The 16777-nt window shown below is 47.2% G+C and overlaps 1 protein-coding gene across 25 annotated transcripts in view; it reads right to left on the bottom strand.

The window, feature by feature from the left end:
- Nucleotides 1-16777, bottom strand: part of ARVCF (ARVCF delta catenin family member) — a 594486-nt gene that overhangs the window by 312951 nt on the left and 264758 nt on the right. For 17 of the 25 annotated variants that reach the window (XM_083589899.1, XM_083589871.1, XM_083589890.1 and 14 more), the window contains one exon: nt 3977-4075. The exons of the other annotated variants lie outside the window; for them this stretch is intronic. The gene's annotated coding sequence lies outside the window, so the exon portion shown is untranslated. The remainder of the gene's footprint in view (nt 1-3976; nt 4076-16777) is intronic. 25 annotated transcript variants of the gene reach the window in all.

The raw sequence follows: 16777 nt of genomic DNA on the forward strand, positions 1-16777 counted from the left end.
GGATGTTATCTGCATTGGGATCTTGGTGGGGTGGAGGAGAATGTGAACATTCCCGCTGTGATTCAATTACCCTCCTGAAGCTAAGCAGAGGTCAATGGGCCTAACATCCAGAAGGTCATGGGTCCAATCCCCAACATCTCTAGGTAGGGCTGGAAAAGACTCCCTTCCTGTAACCCAGCCAATGCCAGGGATTGAACCTGGGACTTTTTGCATGCAAAGCAGATGCTCCGAGCTCCAAAACATCTAGAGGGAACCAGGATGGAGAAGGCTGATCTAAGCCCAGCAATGCCTACTCTGACTGGCAGCAGATGTGCAAAGGATGTGCTCCACCAGTGAGCTACAGCTTTGCTGGTCCACAGACTAGAATTAGGACACAGAGACCCCTGGCAGAAGCCCATTCGTGCTGCATCTATCACCAGTGTTAAACCTCTGCTCAAAATGCTGCCAGTGTTATCTAGGGACTCCATTCACTTCCTACCACCTGTCCTCATAGAGTCCCGGTGCTGACTTGAACAGCCACAACAACCTCTCTTCTATTTCTAGGCTGGCATCGGAATCAGAGGATGCTTACCTGTCCGAGCCTTTGACCTGCTGCTCCCTTTGTCCTCCATCACAAAAAGGAGAAAGCAGAAGACTTTTCGGGCTCTAATGCTGGCCGACTAAGTAGCAACCCCAGATCCTTTTGCAGTAAGCAGAAAGAAAATGTCTTTAGGGAGGAATGACACCCCTCCCCTTCCAGAAATATCTCTTCTGTCTACTGGAGGCAGAGCAGGGAAACCTCTCTCCTTCCACTCCCCATCAACATAAGCTTATGTGGCTCCCCTCCCTCTTTTCCAACATCTTACAATAGGGCCCTTGATGCTGCTTTATAGATTCTACACTGCTGGGTGCTTTTTTGAAGCCTGCATAGCTCTGTAGCCGTGAGGCATGGAGAGACTTGGGTTATGGCTGGCTATCCAGGAGGAATCCCGGATATTTCTGCTCCATTGCCCATTTAAAAGACTGAAGCTGTACAGGGTCTCTCTCTGTCTCTGTCTGTCTCTCTCTCTCTGCTACCAACCCCCATCCCCAGGCTTCTTCCAGGGCCAATGGGAAGCTAAACCCACAGGCTCCACTATCTTTGCACATCCGAGCGTATTAAACGCACTATGGCAGCTCCCAATTGTAAGCAGGGGCTAAGAACAGAGACGGGTGTTGGTGGGGAATAGCCACCTCCCCACTCAGGACCTCTTAAGTGCTCATGAAGAATTCAGGAACCACCGAGGCCTGTTTCAGATGCCACTTACGGTTCCTTGCAAATTAAGGCACCCATTAAAGGAACTCCAAGAATTCTCACTTTCAATGAGCACTGCAAGGCCTTTTGTTTCGTTGCTTTGTCTTTTGTGCTGTGCAATGCCCGAGTCTTAAGCGGAGATTGAAAAAGCAGAGATTAAAGCTAGGGTGTCTAGACAATAGCGTAATGGGCAATACAAAAAAGGGGGTCATAGGATTCCATTCTGGAATGGGGGTCTTTCCCTTGGACTGCTCATCATTCAATCCTAGCCAAGGTGAGCATGGAAGAGGGAGGCCTTATGTGTTTGGCTGAGGGGGGAGCTTATCTCTCCAGGCTCTGCAAAAAGAGGCTCATTGCTTTGCAGCACAGAAGCATCCTTCCACTTGCTCCAAAAGATGCTTGATATTTGATTGATTGATTGATTGATTGGACTTATATCCCACCTTTTTCCTCCCAACAGCTCAAGGTGGCATGTATGCTTCTCCCCCTACTCAATTAAACCCCACAACAACTCTGTAAGGTAGGCTGGGTTGAGAGGCAGTGACTAGCCCACGGTCAGCTCATGAGCTCCATGGTTGAGTGGGTATTTGAACCCTTGTCTCCTAAGTCCTAGTCCAACACTCTAAACCTACACCCCACTCACTTCCAGTGTGGTCACATGTGTGAACATGCTCCATGTGATCAAATGTGTGTGGACAAGGAGGGGGAAACAGGTGGGTGACCTGGGGCTAGGCTGAAGCCAGGGAACAGAGATCTGGATACAGGAATCCCTTCTGCCTTCTTCCCTCCTGGGGAAAGGAAAAAGAGGGTGTGGAGGAAGCAGAGTCAGAAGTGGAGGGTGCAACCTGGTGGCCAAGAACCAGCAGCGCTCCCATCTCTGGGAACAGACGTAGCCTCCCTGATGCAGTGAATGTCTGCATGCTCAGCAGTCTTGCAAGGCACAAGAGTCTTGCAAGTGGAGACTTCCGGTCTGCTGCGGAGGTTATAGCGGCGGGCTTTGTGTCGTCGGAGTAAAAGACGACACAAGTCCTGCAATTTAAGGGTTGAGGGTGCCGCCAGGGCTCGGCACACCCCCGAAAAACCCTCATGGAAGAGTGGGGACCCTAAGGCTCCAGCAGAGTGAGAATAACTTACCCCCGATCATCCGTCGTGCGCACGTGGAGGAAGGGGAAGAGGCTTGAGTCTGCTCTCGGCTTCACCGTACCCTATTGCCAAAGCCCTGTCTTTAACAGCCTGCCAGGTGGACATGCCACCCCAACTGGGACACCTCCATTGCTTCTGTGCAGTTCTGATCTTGGATTACTTAAGACTTGGACTGTTGCTTCGTCTCGCCTTTTCTGTTGCTTGGCTGGAGTGTATCACCTGTCATTGTGCTTGTATTTCTTCTCTGACTCATTAAAGATCTCTTCCTTATTACTCTCAAGTGAGAGCATCTGTTGTCATGGGCTGGACATTTGTGAGAGAAAGCGGAAGTGTTTGTTGGAGAGAAATTGTTGGAGTTGAGGACAAACTGCGCTCCTTATTCCTTCCTTACAACCTCAGTTAACTGAATCTCCAAATTTTTATCCAGCTATAGTGCCAATTGTGAAGTTAAAATGAGCTGCCATTTGCAAATTTGCCATCGTTTGCAGTAAAAATGGAACTGGATTGAAAAACACCACCCATAAACAAAACTGGTGATAGGTGAATACTTGCCGCAGAAAGTCAAAAGATTATGCACGAGCCAGATCTTGCATAATTTTTTATTCCCTACCCATCACTACAGGATGCAACCTTCCTGAGAGCCTCTGGGAGAGGAGCATGTTGGTGAAGCATTTTTGGTCAGTCAGCAACAAGGGCCAGAGACTTAATTTGAATAGCAAATTAACAATTGTTCCATGCTGTGCACAAGTGCAAGAAAATAGACCAGGCGGTGGTATCCAACTAAGTTCTACTTAGAGTATACCCACTGAAATTAAAGGGCCTGAGTTAGTCATAGAATTGTTGAGTTGGAAGACAGCCCGAGAGTCAACTAGTCCAACTCCCTGCAATACAGAAATCATAGCTAAAGATTCCCTGAAAAATGATCATTGAAGCTCAGCTTAAAAACTTCCAATGAAGGAATGTCCTCTACCTTCCCAGGTAGCCCATTCCACTGTTGAAGGTTCTTGCCATTAGAACGTTGTTCCTAACATTTATTCAGAATCGCCTTTCTTGTAATTTGAATCCATTGGTTAGGGTCCTGCCCTGTGAAACAGCTAAAAACAAGCTTGCTCCACCCACCATGTGACATCCCTTCAGATATTTGAAGGTGATTCTCATATCACTTCTCAGTCCTCCCTTCTCCAGGCTAAACATACCCAATTCTTTCAACTGTTACTCATAAGGCTTGGTTTCCAGGCCCTTTCTCATCTTGGCTGCCCTCCTCTGTACACTTTCCAGCTTGTCAATATCCTTCTTAAATTGATGATTAACTTCAATGGGTCTACTCTGAGAAGGTCTAGCATTGAGTATAACCCCTAGAATATTTTTGCAGAGTGTAGAGTTGTGCACTTGAGGAGTGTCTTGAAGACGACAGGACAAAGACAGTATCCTCTTTGCAATGAAATTGATAGCTCATGGAGCAGGTTAGATGTGATGGCACAGTAATCAAACAGCATTCAAGGGCATGTGATTTCTCATGCAGATTTGGAAGGCATGCACTGAAAACCAGGCAATACACACCCAATAAGATTAGGAACGTCTCTGTGTCAATGAAGCTGGGGCATCGCACTTTAAAAGTTAGAGGAAAATAAACCCATAGAAGGCCTCAAGTCGAATCAACTGTAAGAGAAGAGAGGAGGAAAGAAGAAAAGTTAGTTCTAGAGGGGTTAGTAACTGGAGTATCCTCCTTTGGTAGACACAGTGATGGGGAGAAATTAAATCCAATTGTATTTAAAAGGTGGACCTACCTGATTTGCACTTTCCAAAATGCGTGAACCATCTCAAAACTATCCTTCAAAATTCACAGATCCAAAATTTTGCAATGCAGTTCTCCAGCCACATAGCATGCTACAAAAATGTACACCTTAAAATGCATGTATTAAGAAAATTAAGATCCAAAAAGTATTAGGGAAAGCTGCTTTGCAAAAGTGTGTATGTTAGACACAACTACATACAAAGATGTGTGTATTAGGAGAAATTCACACTAAAATGCTTGTGAATTTTTATGAGGACTTTAAAAAAATAATCAAGAACTGATAGGAAAATGTGAAGAACTGAACTTAAAAGAGTGGAAAAATGAGAAACCAAGAGAAAGTAAGATTATCAGATTCGTCCATCCCTAGCTACGCCTAAGTTTTTTTCTTACAACTATGTGGACTAGAGACATACTTCCAGTCAGTAACTATCTAATTCTGCTATAAAACTCAGCCAGGTGCTCCTGGACCTTGCTGAAACAACTTGAATGCTCAGTCTCAACTGCTGGACCACTGTCCATGGTCCTGAAACCACACCATTATGTTCCTCCAAGGTACTGACGGTGCCTTGCTGTCCTGCCTAGAGAACCAGAAACTTCTGCCCTCCCCTTGGGTGAATTCTCTCTTTGATAGTGGGCATCCCTGTGGATCATGGCATGGGGGACCTTTCTCAGCTGACAATTAGGTTGCACATGTTGCTGCTGCTATACAGGACTGAGAGTCAGTTTGTTCCTTGCTGATGCAACATCAGAGCTCTGAGTCTGGCAGCCCACCATACACCCAGCCTGAGATCTGCCTTGCCTCGTTTCACCCGAGCAGGATGCTTCCTCCACACAACTACCCTAGCTCTGGTTGGCCAACTTCCAATCTGGCTCGTTGCCCACCATCCCATGCCAACGAAAAGGAACCCACAAAGAAGGTGATTTCAATGTAAGGGCAAGAGAGGCAGGCACAGCGTGCTGGTGTCAGAGGAAACAAAAATAGGGCTGGTTAGGAGGTTTTGTTCAGCACCAAGAAAAAGAAAAGCAACCCGTGAAACAAAGAGCTCTGCCAAGGAGGAAATGAGAGCAAAAGGAAATGCCATCCAGAAAAAGAAATGCTCCCTAACTAGACATTCCTTTCAGAAGGAATTCTGGAATTATTTAAAGCTTCAACTGTATGGGTAGGTCAATGAAAGTTGTGCCTCAGCAGGGGGAGAAAAAAGGACAGGGAAGAATAACACTTCAACATGAGATTACAACTGCTGATTTTAGAAATTAGGCAGCCTCGACCAAGCCTCGGTGATCCCATGAGCTGGAATTTAATATTCACAATGCTAAGAAAACTGGGAGTCCCACAGTGTTTTTAAATTAACAATTAGCTTAATAAAACTCAGGTTCCAAGAACAAAATAGCAAAGTGATAATTCACAAAAAAGTCACATATGCCAAACAAACTGGCAATATGGAGATGTGCAAAGCAGACCTCTCTTATGCAGAACACAAGGGGAGCCCCACTGAATCAGGCCAGTGGTCCCTCTCGACCAACACCCTCTTCTCACAATGGCCAACCAGATGCTTGTGGCAAACCCACAAGTGGGATTCGAGCACTAGAGCACTCTCCCCTCCTGTAGTTTCCGGCAACTGGTATTCAGAAGCATTGCTGCTTTCAACTGCGAAGTCAGAGCATAGCCATTGTGACTAGTAGCCATTCTCCTCAATGAATTTGTCTGATCCTCTTTTAAAGCCATCTAGGTTTTAAAGCCAATAAAGCGAGATGAGCGCCGCAACCCCAGAGTCGGTCACGACTGGACCTAATGGTCAGGGGTCCCTTTACCTTTACCTTTTAGGTTGAGGGACGCGGGTGGCACTGTGGGTTAAACCACAGAGCCTAGGACTTGCCAATCAGTAGGTTGGCAGTTCAAATCCCCACAACGGGGTGAGCTCCCGTTGCTCGGTCCCTGCTCCTGCCAACCTAGCAGTTCGAAAGCACATCAAAGTGCAAGTAGATAAATAGGTACCGCTCCGTGACCGACTCTGGGGTTGCGGCGCTCATCTCGCTTTATTGACCGAGGGAGCCGGCGTACAGCTTCCGGGTCATGTGGCCAGCAGGACTAAGCCGCTTCTGGCGAACCAGAGCAGTGCACTGAAACGCTGTATATAGCATCCCAAGTCTCTTCATCCCAACTCCACCCAGACCCTACAAGGGAGTAGAACGTCCCCTGCCTTAGCTCCTTTCCTCTTCACACTGTTTCCCCTCCTGCCTCCCCAGGTACAGTTAATCTGGTGCCTGGCAAGGGTCAAAGACCTCTTGTCTTGTGGCTTTCAGCTGAGTGTAAGCAATCTGACTATGAGATGGAAAGAACCTTAACAGAGTGTCAATCTAGGGAGCCCGAGATGGAGGAAAGGAAGACCCAAGGGGCTTTAGCATAGTGATGGTGGTGTGCCAGTTTGGAACACCCCCTTTCTGGAGGTGTGGATGGTTCCATTGTTGTTGGGAATTCTCCAACTGAAGGAAATTTCTTTGGTCACAACACTGATAACACTATGATCCTACTTTGAATAAGGACGCGGGTGGTGCTGTGGTCTAAACCACTGAGCCTATTGTGCTTGCTGATCAGAAGGTTGGCGGTTCAAATCCCCACGACGGGGTGAGCTCCCGTTCCTCTTTCCTAGCTCCTGCCAACCTAGCAGTTTGACAGCACACCAGTGCAAGTAGATAAATAGGTACAGCTGTGACAGGAAGGTAAACAGCATTTCTGTGTGCTCTGGTTTCCATCACGGTGTCCCATTGTGCCAGAAGCGGTTTAGTCATGCTGGCCACATGACCCGGAAAGCTGTCTGTGGACAAACACTGGTTCCCTCGGTCTGAAAGCAAGATGAGCACCACAACCCCATAGTTGCCTTTGACTGGATTTAACTGTCCAGGAATCCTTTACCTTACCTTACCTACTTTGAATAGTCACAGCGTCCACCAAAGAAACCTAGGATCTGCAGTTTGTTAAGGGCACTGAGAATTGTTAGGAGACCACCACCACTCTCACAGAGCTACAATTCCCAGAGCGGTTGAACAATCAATTGCTCTACACAGGGAACTCCATGTCGCCGTCATCCTATGTATTTTGTGCACAGTAGTGCTGGAAGCTTGCTGTATCGCTCTCATTTTCAGCACTGATTGTGCTTCATCTAGTGATTCCTTGCACAATGGCTACCAAGAACAGTGGTGAAACTGACACCCTCTTTCCTAAGAGAAGCATCTTCACTGTGTGGGTGAAACTGACAAGTGACTTATCAGTTTCCTACAGCATATGGAACTTCCTCAGACTTGCTGCAGAAACGAGGAGAAAGCCTGACACTATTATTATGATTTATTAAATGTCTATATCGGCTGTCATCCAAAGATCACAGGGCAGTTCACAATATAAAAATACCCCCCAAACTCCCACATTCTTTAGATTCTTTGTTCAGGACCAAGGAACTGTGCACGAACTCCTCTCCCTCGCTGAACTTCATGCACATTTACACATTGAATTGCATGCAGATATGGACAGATTTTGAATTATGCTTTTGAATTATGGTGCTGGAGGAGACTCTTGAGAGTCCCATGGACTGCAAGAAGAACAAACCTCTCCATTCTGAAGGAAATCAGCCCTGAGTGCTCACTGGAAGGACAGATCCTGAAGCCGAGGCTCCAATACTTTGGCCACCTCATGAGAAGAGAAGACTCCCTGGAAAAGACCCTGATGTTGGGAAAGATGGAGGGCACAAGGAGAAGGGGATGACAGAGGACGAGATGGCTGGACAGTGTTCTCGAAGCTACCAGCATGAGTTTGACCAAACTGCGGGAGGCAGTAGAAGACAGGAGTGCCTGGCGTGCTCTGGTCCAGGGGGTCACGAAGAGTCGGACACGACTAAACAACTAAACAACAACAAATCATGTTGTCTCGTGCTCGCCTGTTCTCTAAACTGAAAAGTCCCATGCCCTACAACCTCTGGACCATGGGGTCACGAAGAGTTGGACACAACTGAATGACTAAACAACAACAGCAATAGACAGATACATCCAATCAGCATGCACAAGCATTTCTGGACCCAGACACCATTATGCCCCGCCCCCACTTGACAGAAATCAATTGTATCTGATTTAAGCCTAAGGGGGACCCTGAGACACTTATCTGTACTAGCAGACCAGCAACATCAGCATTGGAAACCAAACCAGATTCCCAGTCAAATCAAACAAAGCAGAGTGGTTCGATTCACTTCAGTTAGGCAAACCTAAATTTCAGGCATGTGCTTGCATCTCTTCCACAAATCTAACGGGTGTCACAGTTTTATACACGTATTAAAAGCCAGCAGGGTTGTGGAGGTTAACACAGGCAATCTAAGCCCAGGGTTGTCTTTTTCAGAGCGGAAGTGATGTCACGGTGCTCTGAGGAACTGACGGACCCCCCCCCCTTGCTCTAGCAAGTGAATGAAGCGATAAGGAGGCTTACAAGTTTTGACAGATTAGCACAGAAGAAGTCAGCAAATGAGGAATGTCATCAAGCAGAGGACAGACAATTCTTTCCTCCTGCTGAGGAGGAAAGGATTTGTCTCCTGCCGAGATGAAATGAGGGGAGTTTCTCGCCACACTGAGTCCTCCAAGTCTGAGTATAGCATTGCCACATCATCTGGCGGGGGCGGGCGAGGTGACATTGGCCCCACAGGTTCCTCTAGGGCAGCCACACTTCTGGGTTTCATCCTGCACACCCTTCCCTTTCCGGTTTGGAACCCTCCAACTCCTCCCCTTTGCCAACCTGGTGCCCATTTTGCCTCAGACTGATGAAAGTGGCAGCCCAAACGTGGGGGTAGGGGGGCGCCACGAGGCTAACAAAGGCCACTTTCTAAGAAGGTTGTAACCTCCAGCATCGTACAATGGTACCTCGGGTTACAAACACTTCGGGTTACAGACTCTGCTAACCCGAAAGTAGTACCTCAGATTAAGAACTTTACCTCAGGATGAGAACAGAAATCACATGGCGGCGGCGCGGCGGCAGTGGGAGGCCCCATTAGTTAAAATGGTACCTCAGGTTAAGAACGGTTTCGGTTAAGAACGGACCTCCAGAACGAATTAAGTTCGTAGCCAGAGGTACCACTGTATTTTGAAGTCACTGGTATTTACAACACCGCGCCATTTAGAGACTTTCCCTCCTGCCCCCAGCGAAAGAAAAGACCAAATAAATTCACTAGTTTTCCTTGTCTCCATTTCTGAGCTGCATGAAATAAGTATAAATCAGGCCCAGCTCCCCATTAATCCTCTCCCCATCAGCTCAGTGCTGTCAACATGCCAATATCCTTCGCTTCATAGTCACCAGACCAGCTCTCTCAGTCAGGGTGCTGGGGCTCTCGCCTAATCCAAATGTAATTATTATTTTTTCTTCTTATTTTGAAATAAGGCTGAAGACAACGTTTCAAGGGCTCCGCTGAAAATTAAAGGCACTCCGCATCTGCGAAAATGCATTTGTTCCCTGTTTTTTCATTCTCTATTAAACAAACAAACAGAACACAATTAAGCTAATTCAGTGCTGTTTGTTCCTCACCATCATTATTATTACTGCTCAGTGGTCTATTATTTTCTGGAAAAGCTCATCCTTTTTTTTAAAAAAAACAATGTTTTATTTTATTAATCAACACAAACCCAAAGCATATTGTAAAAGAAAACAGAGCTAAATTAGTACAAATAACTGGATCAGAAGATCGCTGCATAACTGAAAGTTGGAATCAGAATCGAAAATAATTATATAAATCATATCCTCATCATCATAATCTAACAAAAAAAATATGTCTTCACTGGAACCGGGGGATATGCCCACTCTGTTAATATTGAAACCAAATACAGTGGTACCTCGGGTTAAGTACTTAATTCGTTCCGGAGGTCCATACTTAACCTGAAACTGTTCTTAACCTGAAGCACCACTTTAGCTAATGGGGCCTCCTGCTGCTGCTGCGCCGCCAGAGCATGATTTCTGTTCTCATCCTGAAGCAAAGTTCTTAACTTGAAGCACTATTTCTGGGTTAGCGGAGTCTGTAACCTGATGCGTATGTTACCTGAAGCATATGTAACCTGAGGTACCACTGTAATAAAGTGAGGAAACCTTTAAGCCAACTAGAGACAATTATAAGAGGGCAGTAGAGTACCTTGGTTTTTGAATAGCTTAGTTCTCGAACGTTTTGGCTCCCGAACGCTGCAAACCCGGAAGTTAGTGTTCCAGTTTGTGAAATATTTTTGGAAGCCGAATGTCCAATGGGGCTTCCGCAGCTTCTGATTGGCTACAGAAGCTTCCTGCAGCCAATCAGAAGCCGCGCTTCGGTTTCTGTACATTCTGGAAGCCAAACGGACTTCTAGAATGGATTCCGTTCGACTTCCAAGGTACGACTGTATTCCACAAAACAGAACCATACAGAAACAGGCTTCACTCTTTTACTCTGACCTCTCACGGCTCTTATTTAGCAAGTTGATTCCTACACTGCATCTTTCCCCCCTTTGTTATACGGATTCTTCACACACAAACTAACAAACTAACAAGAATTTTAGAAACAAATAGGTATGCTTTGGTTATAGTGTCCATCCAAACTGGATCCTGGTTCTTCAGTCTCAGGGTACCACATTTAGGGTCAATAACACCATGCTTTTATTAGCTTGGCCTGTTAAGTTGTGGGTGAACATATCAGATGACACAGCGATTCTTCAAACAGCTCTTGTTTATTCACAGGCCAGGACAGAACTGAACTGAAGGGTTCAGCCAGCCTGCTTATATAGAGCTCTAGTACAACGTAACTGTAACAATTTTCTAAAACTATCCAATCACTGAACGTCACTTTCAATCCCTTCTTTGCATAACTATCTACAGTATCCCCCTGCTGGCCCAGGGTGAGAACTTCAGTACATAACATGGCCATTTTTATTTTAAAAATGTAAGTGTGCAAGCTGTTGATTTATACATAACTCTTTCTCTCAGTCTAGATCAGGGCTAGGGAACCTTTGCTTCTCTCTATGTTGTTCAACTACAGCTCCCACCATCCCATTGACCTTTCGTTCACCTGTTCTAAATCTCCCAGCGTTCAGCTTCATTGGAAGTCCACAAATTCTAGTGTGGTGAGAGAGGGAGAAAAACTTTTCTCTATCTACTTCCTCCAGGCAATACATAATTTCATAAGCTTCTATCATGTCACCTCTTACTCAACTTTTCTTGAAACTAAAAAGTCCCCAAAAGACAGCTGAAGGCAGCAGCTGTGTCTACCTTTCACATTTTCTTCCCCAGGTTAGGCATACTCAACTCTTCTAGCCACCCCCCATAGCTCATAGCATCCAGACGTCTCACCACCCAGGTGGCTCTCTGATAGACAGACAGCAGTTTGTCAATGGGTGCCTCTGAGCTGTCATTCTTTTGATGGAGCGATTCAAGCACAACCTGCAGATTTAGGCTGGACAAGTAAAGTGCATTGAAGTGCTCTTGTGATTCTAGAGCAGGCATCCCCAGCGTTTGCCCTCCAGCTGTTTTGGGACTACAACTCCCATCATCCCTAGCTAACAGGACCAGGGGGTCAGGGATGATGGGAATTGTAGTCCCAAAAACAGCTGGAGGGCTGAGTTTGGGGATGCCTGCCCAAGAGCCACAAAGAAGAAGACATGTCACAGTTTGTGGGAGTGGTCCCTACTCGCGAATCAATAGCCAATTGTAACAAAAATTAATCCATTCAAAAGTATGTATTCTGACAAGGATTACAGACTCAAATAGAGATTACAAACTCAAACTCATAAGGATATGTATATCCAATTAGGGATCAGAAATCAGTAAGTGTGCTGGTCCCGGGGGGAAGGTTATCATTGGCGTAGTCAAAGTCCGGTCCTGGGTCACTAGCCTGGAAACAGTTCACAAGGAGCGGGGCGAGGTCCGAAGCAGGAAGCCGGGCGGGGACAGGAACACTGGAGAGCCAGGTCTGGGTCCGGGCAGGAACAGGTACTCAACAACGACGTTGCTCCCGCAACCTGGGACCGGGCTGACTGGCCTTTAACTTCTCTGAGGCCAGGGGCGGTCCCGGCCCCCAGGAGACCCGCCTCTCCTGGCCTTAAGGCGAGCACTCCTCCTGGAAGAAACCAGTTCCCTTCGCCTCTCTGCCCTGAGCCTCTGCAGTTCAGGAGAGGCCGAAGGGTTACTGGGCCCAGGGGGAGACTCACCTGTAGGCACTGAGTCCTCAACCACCTCTGGAGCCAGAGTGGATTCACCTGGTGCCTGCTCCTGAGGATCCGGCACAGGTACAGGCGCTTCAGAATCAAGGCCCTGCCCCAGTTCAGCCGGCCCTGGAGGCGGGGGCTCCTGTGCAGGCTGGGATTCCTCCGGTTCAGCCTCTGAATCAGATTCCCAGGCCATCACAGTAAGTTATTTTGAATGGATTAGTTTTAGTTACAATTGACTATTGATTTGCGAGTAGGGACCACTCCCACTACTAAACTTGTATTGGCCTGAGTTCTTGGTGTGCTTTTTTCTTGGTATATTTAATAACAAGAACTCTGTGATGGTCTGGAATTCAGACTCAGAGGCTGAACCTGAGGAATCCCAGCCTGAACAGGAGTCCCCGCATCCAGAACCAGCTGAGCCGGGGCTGGGGCTTGAGCCTGAAGGGTCCTCACCTGTGCTGGATCCTCAGGTGCAGGCACCAGCTGAGTCTGCTCTGGCCCCTGAGGTGATGGAGGACCCACTGCCTGCAGGTGCTCCACTCTCAGCCCCGTCAGGGGAAGAGGAGGTTGCCTCTGGGTCCAGTAACCCTCCAGCCTCTCCTGAGCTGCAGAGGCTCAGGGCAGAGAGGCAGAGGGAACTAAGTTCCTGCAGGAGGAGTGCTCGCCTCCAGGCCAGGAGAGGCAAGTCACCTGTGGACCAGGGCCGCCCTATGCCTCGGGGCAGATAAAAGCCGGCCAGCCCCAGTCCCAAGTTGTGGGAGAACGTTGTTGGTAGCCTGTTCCTGCCTGCACCCTGTCCTGCTCTTCTGCCAGAGTTCCTGACCCCACCCGACTCCCCGCCTTGGACCCAGCTACAGCTTTGACGGACAGCCTCTATACCACACCATTGACCTTGGACTGGACTCGGACCTCACCTCTCGGTTAGCCCCCGGGACCAGCACAAACTCCAACTTATTTAACGCAGTTTGGAAAGTGGCAGCAAAATGCAGTGAAAAGTGTGAGGTGAACAAATGATTCGTGGAAGAACAAAGAAACACAGTGCAAGCAAATAGGGATGGGTGCAGGATGAATGCTCATTGGCGTCTAACCACTCCACAAACAAATCAAAACAGGTGCTCAGTGAAACCCCCAACACAGTCTAACCTCAATTTAAGCCTCGTGCAAGCAAAACAAGACAAATGCTTGTCTGGAGGACCGCAAAGTCCTTCCTCAATGTGACACCCAGAACCAGGAGTCCAAGCAAAGCAATCCAATGTACAGTGGTACCTCGGGTTAAGTACTTAATTCGTTCTGGAGGTCCGTTCTTAACCTGAAACTGTTCTTAACCTGAAGCTCCACTTTAGCTAATGGGGCCTCCTGCTGCCGCCACGCCACCGAAGCCCGATTTCTGTTCTTATCCTGAAGCAAAGTTCTTAACCTGAAGCACTATTTCTGGGTTAGCGGAGTCTGTAACCTGAAGCGTATGTAACCTGAAGCGTATGTAACCCAAGGTACCACTGTAGTTATGAATGAGTGACTTTGGATTAACTTTGGAGATTATCGGTTTGGGCCTTGATGGCAAGTTAGAAGGCTATGGCAATGATTTCTTGATTCTTTGTACTCCGATTATAGAATTGAGCCCTGAGGCTTCAGGAGAGGAAAGAAAACAATCCCAGTGTCAATGTCTGGGTGGGTCCCGGCCGTAATAAGGCCCTGATGGGAACAATAGGGAGTTTGTGCACACAGCCGAGTATCTGTGTGGGCTCTGTAACAGATGTGTCAAACGGCATATTCCAAAGATGAGGAGTTAATTGATGCTATAAATAGTATTGCACAGACACTGAGAACACAGAGAGACTTAATGCTCCGATCTAAAACGCACCGTCTAGCCATGTGATTAATCACTGACATGGATTTGAATTCATGGGGAAGGTCTGCCGCTGGCTGGATGAGCAAAAAAAGGCAGAGGGATTGGTTGTTTTACATGTCAATTAGCCCAGTCAAATAATTTGATTTCAGGCTATTGGGAGGCTTCTCTGCCTTTATGTTTGGGAAGGTGCCATATTGCAGAGAGCTAATTAGGTCTAGAGATTGGAGTGTGGAGGAAAGCTTTTGCGGGTCTGTTTATTTCATTTTCGGGCGGTTTTTAAAAAAATAATAGACACATGCAAACACACCACTGTATAGCTCCATTTCTGCAACCCCAAAAAATGTTTGTACAACTTCGGGGCATGTTTTTTTCTCTTTCTGTCTCTCTGGATTTATGAGAACAACGTTCATTCCCGCTTTGAGGGAGTAACACGAATAAACGCATTAAAGCAAAATGGATATGCCTGAATCAAACAATTAATATCTGTCATGTGGTGGGTTATTGGTTTAGGGGTTGTGTTCTCCCCCCCCCCTTTCTGCTGTGAACAAATTCTTACTGCGAGAGAGAAAGAATAAAGTATTGTATGGAATTCAAAACAAGCTTATTGCATGGGATTTCTCAAGGGCTTAGAGAGAAATGCACACATTATTCATGCAGTTCCTCCTCTCTGCAAACTCTCCTATAATAATAATAATAATAATTTATTATTTATACCCCGCCCATCTGACTGGGCTTCCCCAGCCACTCTGGGCAGCTTCCAAAAAAAATTAAAATACTGTAATATATCAAACATTAAAAGCTACCCTAAACAGGGCTGCCTTTAGATGTCTTCCAAAAGTCTGGTAGTTGTTGTTCTCTTTGACATCTGGTGGGAGGGTGTTCCACAGGGAGGGCGCCACTACCAAGAAGGCCCTCTGCCTGGTTCCCTGTAACTTGGCTTCTCGCAGTGAGGGAACCGCCAGAAGGCCCTCGGTGCTGGACCTCAGTGTCCAGGTAGAACAATGGGGGTGGAGGCACTCTTTCAGATATACTGGACCGAGGCCGTTTAGGGCTTTAAAGGTCAGCACCAACACTTTGAATTGTGCTCAGAAACGTACTGGGAGCCAATGTAGGTCTTTCAAGACCGGTGTTATATGGTCTCGGCGGCCGCTCCCAGACACCAGTCTAGCTGCCGTGTTCTGGATTAGTTGTAGTTTCTGGGTCACCTTCAAAGGTAGCCCCACGTAGAGCACATTGCAGTAGTCCAAGCGGGAGATAACCAGGGCATGCACCACTGTCCGCAGGCAGATAGGGACTCAGCCTGCGTACCAGATGGAGCTGATAGACAGCTGCCCTGGACACAGAATTGACCTCCATGGCCTCCATGGACAGCTGGGAGTCCAAAATGACTCCCAGGCTGCGCACCTGGTCCTTCAGGGGCACAGTTACCCCATTCAGGACCAGGGAGTCCTCCACACCTGCCCGCCTCCTGCCCCCCAAAAACAGTACTTCTGTCTTGTCAGGATTCAACCTCAATCTGTTAGCTGCCATCCATCCTCCAACTGCCTACTCTTATGAGAACCAGTGAGGAGCCCTGCTGGATCAGGCCCGTGGCCCATCTGGTCCAACATCCTGTTCTCACAGCGGCCAACAAGTTGCCTCTTGAAACCCCACCAGCAGGACCTGGGTGCAACAGCGATCTCCCAACTTGTGATTCGCAGCAACTGGTATTCAGAGGCTTCCTGCATCTAAGACTGGAGGTAGAATTTATTCAAATGCTTGCAATGGCTGTGCATATGCTACAAGGCCAGGTTCGAAATTCTTGTGTTAATTTACAAAGCCTTTCACAGCTTGGGTCCAGGATAATTCAGGGATGGCTTGATTATTTACATTCTGATCCCTGATGTCTTTGGGGGAATCATTGTTAGTGATCCCCCCCCCCATGGCTTGGAATTCACAGCTTCTATTCCAAGTGTTTTCAGTCCTGTGGGTCCAGTTTGTGCGATTTCCTCCCAGTTGAAGTCAAACAGGCCCCTTCGCTGTTGAATGTTTGACATTTCCTGAAGACTTCTTAACTGAATTCTGATTTTATAATTTCAACTCATTTTTAGTCTTATTGTATTGGGTCGCATGCACACCACTTAGAGATAGCTGTGATTAAGCGGAATGCAAATTGTTGAAATAAAAACAATCGTATTTCGGAAGTCAAATGGAATCCATTCCGGAAGTCCGTTCGACTTTCAAAACATTCAAGAACCAAGGTGCAGCCTCTGATTGGCTATAGGAAGCTCCTGAAGCCAATCAGAAGCCACGACAGACATTCAGGATCCAAAGAACGTTCACAAACCGGAACAATCACTTCCGGGTTTGGAGCGTTTGGGAGCCAAAACGTTTGACTCACAAGGCATTCGACTTCTGAGGTACAACTGTAATCATAAATGGCAGCTGTCATGGCTAGTAGCCCCTGAGAGCCTTGTCCTCCATGAATCTATCTGATCCTCTTCCAAAGCCATCCAAGCTGGCAGCCATCACTAAATCTTGTAGC

This window comes from Podarcis filfolensis (genome assembly GCF_964270895.1).
Source record: "Podarcis filfolensis genome assembly, chromosome: 16".
In the NCBI taxonomy this organism is placed as follows: Eukaryota; Metazoa; Chordata; class Lepidosauria; order Squamata; family Lacertidae; genus Podarcis; species Podarcis filfolensis.